Source organism: Podarcis vaucheri (genome assembly GCF_965113315.1).
Source record: "Podarcis vaucheri genome assembly, chromosome: 7".
Classification (NCBI taxonomy): Eukaryota; Metazoa; Chordata; class Lepidosauria; order Squamata; family Lacertidae; genus Podarcis; species Podarcis vaucheri.
Genome location: NC_138765.1, coordinates 85,635,096 through 85,642,846, shown reverse-complemented (window position 1 = coordinate 85,642,846; position 7,751 = coordinate 85,635,096).

Genomic DNA, 7,751 nt, shown 5'->3' with positions numbered 1-7,751 from the left:
AGGCACGCCCCACGTTGTGGCACACAGTGCCCCCCGCTTCGCCTAGCTACCTGTAGCGTAGGAAGGGGTGGGTGCGGGAGTGATTTCCCCCAAAAAACGTGTTGTGAGCCCATTTCTTTATTTATTTTAAAAACACATATTTTTGGCATTTTGTCACCACCCTCAGCAATGACATCCAGGGCAGGCTGCACCCACCTCACCCCGCTTCCTATGCCACTGCCTTAAGGTCCCAGGTAGGCAGAGTCACCGTTGAGTTTGCAGGCTGATGGCCCAACAGGTACAGTTGCCTCATGCAGTCTCTTAACCACATTGTGATCCAGACAGTGGCCTTCTGTTTTCCTGGTTCTGCTTTCCCAACCTTACAACCCCTGAATCTGGTTCTATTTCCTGCTGCGGTTATTTTTAAACCCATACTGGATTTGCTTCTGTGTTAGTTTTCATGCTTTTGTGATCTTGTTTCTTCTTTGAATTTTTATCACAAGCCGTCCAGACAATTTCAGTTATTGAGCAGCCTATAAATACAGCAAATAAAATACAGTGGTACCTCGGGTTACATACGCTTCAGGTTACATACACTTCAGGTTACAGACTCCGCTGACCCAGAAATAGTACCTTGGGTTAAGAACTTTGCTTCAGGATGAGAACAGAAATCGTGCTCTGGTGGCAGTGGGAGGCCCCATTAGCTAAAGTGGTGCTTCAGGTTAAGAACAGTTTCAGGTTAAGAACAGACCTCCAGAATGTATAAAGTACTTAACCCGAGGTACCACTGTACCTGCATTCCTGAATTGTGGGGCTCAGACTAAATGACGCTTTGGGTCCCCTCCAGCTCTGCAGTTCTGGGACTCTAGGAAATAAACAAACACAAAAAGCCACGACCAGAGCAACAAGGGAATATTTGAGTTGCAATTTGCAAGAGGGTTTGGTACTTTCTTTGGGTGCTCCTGCCTGCTCTCACGTTTTGCAAAACTGAGCTAATATTATTGCCCGCGGAGTGGGAGGGGGGCTTGTGAAAGGGCCCTCCGGAGAGAGCAGGAATTTTGTTCTTAAGCGGATTTGATTAAATTAGGATTACGATTAGACAAGCTTGACATTGCGTGGGCGTAAACCTGCCCCTGCATCTCTCTCCGTCTCTCCGCAGCATGTGCCAAGTTCAGGCCCCACTCGGAGAGGAGGGTTTTACGTTGCCACTGCTGCTGTGCTGTGTGCCACCTTGTTTATCATCTGGGGGCATCGGCATGCCCAGGTGCCAGGGCCATGTGCCTGTGCCACCCTGATTAAGCAGCTAAGCCCCAGCTGCAGCAGCTGCTAATCCTGACTATTAATTAGAAGATTTGGGGTAAGTCCTCCAGCATGTGAGCTCAGTCACCAGAACATTTCCTGCATTTTTCAGAATCGACTACAAATCTTCTACTGCAAAGGGGAGGGACAATGCTGATCAAGGGTGTGTGTGTGTGTGTGTGTGTGTGTGTGTGTTGGGGGGTACCAAAGGAGTACCAAAGGATAGCAAAGGAGACACAAAGTCCCCAATGCCATGAGCCCCTCCACTCAGTCACACAACTTCTGGCTTTGGTGTTGCCTCTCACCACCACAACCCCACACTCACACAGGCTGAAATATACGGAGAGTCGAGTGTGAATTTCATGCTCTTTATTCAGCTCATATAGTAGCAATGAATGAAACTTTCCCCAAAACGTCTAGCTATGTATACATTATTTACACAATGGACCCCGCGTGATTGGCTAATTCCGGGCTGCTCCTGTAGGCCAATCAGGTTGCGGATTCACCTCCTCCAGAAGCCTGATTGGCTGCTCCTGCAGGCCAATCAGGTTGCTGATTCACTTCATCCAGGAGCCTGATTGGCTGCTCCTGCAAGCCAATCAGGTCGCTGATTTACTTCCACCTGGAGCTGGATTGGGTGGCTCCTGCGGAACCAATCAGACTGCTGCATTCTGGATCCTATTGCTCTAGGATTCAGCTCAGTACATAACACCAGCCATATTCACTGTTAGCATTGGCAGAAATGCAATAATGATGGGCAGGGAGTGGTTGGTGGCCAGGGAGAGCTGCCTTTGCAGTGCCAACTTCTGGGATCATGCTTGTTTTTTTAAATGGTTATATCTTTGAACAGGCTATAGAATCATAAAATCATAGGGTTGTAGAGTTTGAGGGGACTTCCAAGGGCCAATGATCATCCTGGTGTCCCACCTCAGCACACGTTCCAGCTCATCATCCTACCTCCTTCCCAAACCCCTAAGACTTGAGCTTCCAACGTGGCTACATCTACTTTGGCAACACAGAGAAGAACCTGGGCTTGCCTTTCATGCTATGACTAACAGCACGAGGCAGAAAAGGAAGAGATGCCTTGTACCAGTTTTGTATTTGAAACTGGGTGTGTATTTCTGCTTTCATAAATCAACATGAAATCAGTCTAATGTGTTAGTGAGACCATGTTTTAAAATATTCTAATTAGATCATCTGTGCGTCATCTACTCCTCCCCTCTAAACGATATTGAAGCCAGTCTCTTCAGAGTGCAGCAAGACCAGTGCCAGAAGCATTATTGTTGGTTAACTCTTGTTTTGCTTTGCATTTATGTACTTAAACATTGATTTGGCAGGGTTCGGGGGGAGGTTTTTTATTGGCAATACTGATCTATTCTGCATTTGTTGAATTGTTCATTTTTGTCATTTGAATTTACTAACATGTTCTGTATTTTGTATGTTTGCATTTTCAGTGTTTTGATGTTTGTGAATGGTTGCTGTGAGCTGCTTTGGGCACAGCACATTGTGGCAAAGTGGCATATAAGTAAACTCAATCATCGTCTACTGAGCCCATTTAAGATCTCGTGTGTGTGCAGGGGCTGTAGGAATGGGGTCTTGTCAAAGTGCAAGTAGATAAATAGGTACCACTCTGGCAGGAAGGTAAACGGTGTTTCCGTGCGCTGCTCTGGCTCTCCAGAAGCGGCTTAGTCATGCTGGCCACATGACTCCAAAGCTGTACGCCGGCTCCCTCGGCCAGTAAAGCGAGATGAGCGTCGCAACCCCAGAGTCGGCTACGACTGGAGCTAATGGTCAGGGGTCCCTTTACCTTTAATGAAGACAAAAGATGTGCACATCCTGACACACACACACCAGCTGTTGGCCTAGGCTACTCTTCCCCTGTTTGCCACCTGCCCACCTTCAGCCACCCACCAGCCAATAGAAAACTTTTAATTGCAAAAGCATCCTCTTGTTGGAACCCCACAGCCAGACCAGGTGTGTGCAGTGTAGCACTTGCTAGAACGGAGGAAATCTCTCTGGAAGAAGCTCTTGGCAAATTAGGAACATCCTCACAATTACTCGACAATTAGGAAATGCAAGCAATTAGGCTAGTGCAAGTGAAGTGGAAAATTGCTGGGCCCCGGGCGAAGGATGCTAGCATCAGAGGCTCCAGCGGGCAGCTTTTGCCGTGCGTCCTGCATGCCGCAAAGAGGCTGCAGTCTGTGCCAGGGGTTATAATTGAGGCCTGATTGCTGCTGCTTCATTGTCATCCGTCTGGCGGCGGCTAAAAGAGCAACGAGAGTCTTTCTCCTCTGCAGCAGACTCACCAGGAATACGAGCGACAAGCAGCCATGTGGGTCACCCAGAGGAAGTGAAGCTGGTGGGGGAGAAGAGGTGCCCCTTCTTGCACAACGTGCAAGGTGCTTCCACCTGAAACTCAGCCCAATTCTTCCTGCTCCTTCTCTCCCCTCCATCCCTTATCATTTGGATTGTTGCACCATAACACAGCTGAGCTGATAGCTTGCAGATGACAAGGAGGGAGGTTTGGAAACACATTTTTGCCCAGGCTGTTAAAAAAATTAAAACTACTCCTTAGAGGCCATTGCAGGCTGATGCTGGAGGGAAATGGGTAGGGGAAAAGGGCAGAGGGTGGATGCAGAAGGTCCCAGGTTCAGTCCTTGATGGCATCTCCAGGTGGAGTTGGGAACGTCCCCTGCCAAGAGGCATTGGTGCCACCCAGTGGTGTGGGAATGTTCAGGGTGGCAGGAGAGGATATATTGTTTATTAATATCCTTCCTAACTAACAGGACGTGGGTGGCGCTGTGGGTTAAACCACAGAGCCTAGGGCTTGCCGATCAGAAGGTCGGCCGGCGGTTTGAATCCCCATGACAGGGTGAGCTCCCGTTGCTCGGTCCCTGCTCCTGCCCACCTAGCAGTTCGAAAGCACGTCAAAGTGCAAGTAGATAAATAGGTACCGCTCCGGCGGGAAGGTAAACGGCATTTCCGTGTGCTGCTCTGGTTTGCCAGAAGCAGCTTAGTCATGCTGACCACATGACCCGGAAGCTGTCTGCGGACAAATGCTGGCTCCCTCGGCTAATAAAGCGAGATGAGTGCCGCAACCCCAGAGTCAGCCACTACTGGACCTAATGGTCAGGGGTTCCCTTTACCTTTAACTTACACTAGCAAGTTCCTTTATTTAGCAGAGTGCATTCCCCTTTACACAGCAGAAAACTACAGTGGTACCTCTGGATGCAAACGGGATCTGTTCCGGAGCTCCGTTCGCATCCCGAAGCAAACGCAAGCTGCATCCACCCGTCTGTGCAGGTTGCGATTTGCCACTTCGGCGCATGCGCTTGACATCATTTTGAGCATCTGTGCATGCACGAGCAGCGAAACCCGGAAGTACAGTAACGCACTCCATTACTTCCGGGTCGCCGCGGAGCACAACCCGAAAATGCTTAACCCGAAGCTACTTCAACAGAAGGTATGACTGTAGTTGGAAACTCGTGTGAGTTTCTTAAGACAATAAGCAATTCAGTCTGGCTTGTCCAGATTGAAATGTGTTCTAATATTTTCCTAGCAAGACTCGAATCCCTCCTAAAAGAATAAAGACACCACAGTCTTATTCATAAGCAATAAAAAGACAGTTTACTCATGGTCAGGCAGAGCACAGTGTGATCACTGAAGGAAGGCTTGAGGCTTAAAGTTACAAATGTATAAAAACAGGTTTACCCCATAAGGGAGATGACCTGGGGGACTGCTTGGCTGGCAGCCAGCAGTTCAGTCCAGGAAGTTCGAAGGACGAAAAGAAGATGGAGAAAGTGGGAGAGTGACAGCATGCCTTGGCCTTTTACCAGGTCTGGAAAGGTCACGCCCACGTCTAGTCACATACAAGGAAGGATGCTCCAGGCCAGGAGTAACAGGAAGTTCGACTGGCTGTACCAACATCGCCTTGCATGTCCACTCTAGGAAAACAAGGAATGTTGTACTTGACTGCTCCCAGTGGATTACATCCCACAAGTGGGGGGTGAACAATGCTAAGGGGAGGCTAAGACTGAATGTTGTTGTTGTTGTTGTTGTTGTTGTTGTTGTTGTTGTTGTTGTTGTTTTATACCCCTCCCATCTGGCTGGGCTTCCCCAGCCACTCTGGATGGCTTCCAACCAAATATTAAAATACAGTAATACATCAAACATTAAAAGCTTCCCTAAACAGGGCTGCCTTCAGATGTCTTCTAAAAGTTTGGTAGTTGTTGTTCTCTTTGACATCTGGTGGGAGGGTGTTCCACAGGGTGGGTGCCACTACTGAGAAGGCCCTCTGCCTGGTTCCTTGGCTTCTCGCAGTGAGGGAACTGCCAGAAGGCCCTTGGTGCTGGACCTTAGTGTCTGGGTAGAACAATGGGGGTGGAGACACTCCTTCAGAATAGTTTAGAATTCCTCAAGGAGAAAACTCTCACTAAAGCACCCCCTCTGCCTTTAGAAGCAGCTGATCCACCTGGTTCCCTTGCAGACACAGAGGAACTTTTGCTCCAGCACATTAACCTTTGCAACCTATGGAGGTAGCTACATTCAGGTGTTTCTCCAGTGCTGCAAAAGATGGGCAGGTTGTTGCATGTAAGAAACATTAGAAGAGCCTGCTGGATCAGCCCAATGGCCCATCTAAGCCAGCCTCCTGTTCTCACAGAAGCCAACCAACCTGTGGAAATCCCACAAGCAGCACATGAGCACCAGAACACTCTGCCCTCCTGCAGTTTCCAGCAACTAATATTCAGAGGCATAGCTTCTTCCAGCTGTGGGGGCAGAGCCAAGTCGTTGTGGCTAGTAGGGAATAGCTAGCAGAGTTATCTGGTGGTACACGACTTTATTTTCTCATCTGCAAATAGTCGGAGTATATATCTCCATAAATTGCTTTCCCATTCGTAACCACCAGTACTGAAAAGACCAAATGCAGACTCATATATTTGCATAATATTATTGGAGAGATTAGTCTGGAGTCAGGAATGTCCCCATCTGATCCCCCCAGAAAATTAAAGTACCGGCATGCACATAAAACTGTTTTCTCTTCCTTGTAATTTACTCTCTGAGCAGGAGCCGGCAGTTTTGTATTCTGGCAGCCAGACCCAACCGGCTTGTATTGAATTCCTGAGCGCTGAGCCTCATAGATTTATCAATGCATGAATAGCAGCAAAGTTGACCAACAGAAAATGCTCCCCTGCCTCTTTTTCCTCCTGGCTCACTTTAAACCTAAAACCTATTTGGTGCTCAATTAGAGGGAACTCATAGCTCACTGCCAGAGCACATGCTCTGGATGCAGAATGCTCCACACCCAGCTGCTGAAAACTCCAGCTCAAAGGACTAGCAAGGCTAAGGAAGACCTTCTGGGACTGAGGCCCAACTGACCTAGGTGGGCCACTGGACCAGAATGCGGCGAAGGTTTCTTCTGCATCTTGCAAGCGTTCCTATGCTGTTATACTTAACCAATTACTGCAAAATTATGTGCTATGAAATTAAATGCTATAAAATTAGTCAAGGCATAGAACAGAGCTTTCCAAACCGTGTGTCACGACACATTAAGTGTGTTGGCTGCAGTGTGTAGGTCAGGCTTCCTCAACCTCGGCCCTCCAGATGTTTTTGGCCTACAACTCCCATGATCCCTAGCTAGCAGGACCAGTGGTCAGGGATGGTGGGAATTGTAGTTTCAAAACATCTGGAGGGCCGAGGTTGAGGAAGCCTGGAGTAGGTGTGTTGCACAAACACTTCCTATGCTCTTCCTGGGGCCGGAAAGGGGTTAGTTTAACCTCTGGTTTGCTAGTAAAACTGAATTACTGTGTCGCAAAATGGTGCATGTCCCAAACAGTTTGGAAAGCTCTGGCATGGAGAAAGTCGGCAGACAAAAGTTTTCCTCCCTCTCTCTTAGCACTAGAACTTGTGCACATCCCGTGAATCTGAGCGTGGGGAGATGCATGACAGATGAAAGAAAGCCCCTCTTCACGCAGCCACCAACCCATATGTGTGGGAATGTTCAGGGAGGCAGGAGAGAATATATTGTTTGATTATATCCTTTCCAACTTGTGTTAACAAGTTCTACAATTTAGCAGAGTAACGTTCCCCTTTTTAAACTTGCACAGCGGATGCGTTTGCTAAGGCTCTCTAAAGCCTCTAAAATAAGTTTCTTTGGTAATTTCCCCTTTAGTCCCTCATAAAAAGATAGATATGACACAGTCTTCTATAAAGGTATAAAAAGAGTTTACTCACTCACATTCTGTTCACAGATGGATCCCAGAAGGCAGACTTCAGTTACAACAGTAATATACACGTGGAATCTATCCCATAAGGAGATAGCTCCTTTGTCCTCTCTTGCCAGGAGAGCATCTTAGGCTAAGCAGATGTTGCTTCTTCAACAAATGTAGTCAGAGAGAGAGATGGTGGCCTCTGCTGAGTTATTTTGTTACCTACACAGGTGAGGCCACGCCCACCTCTGGTCACATTTAGAGGAA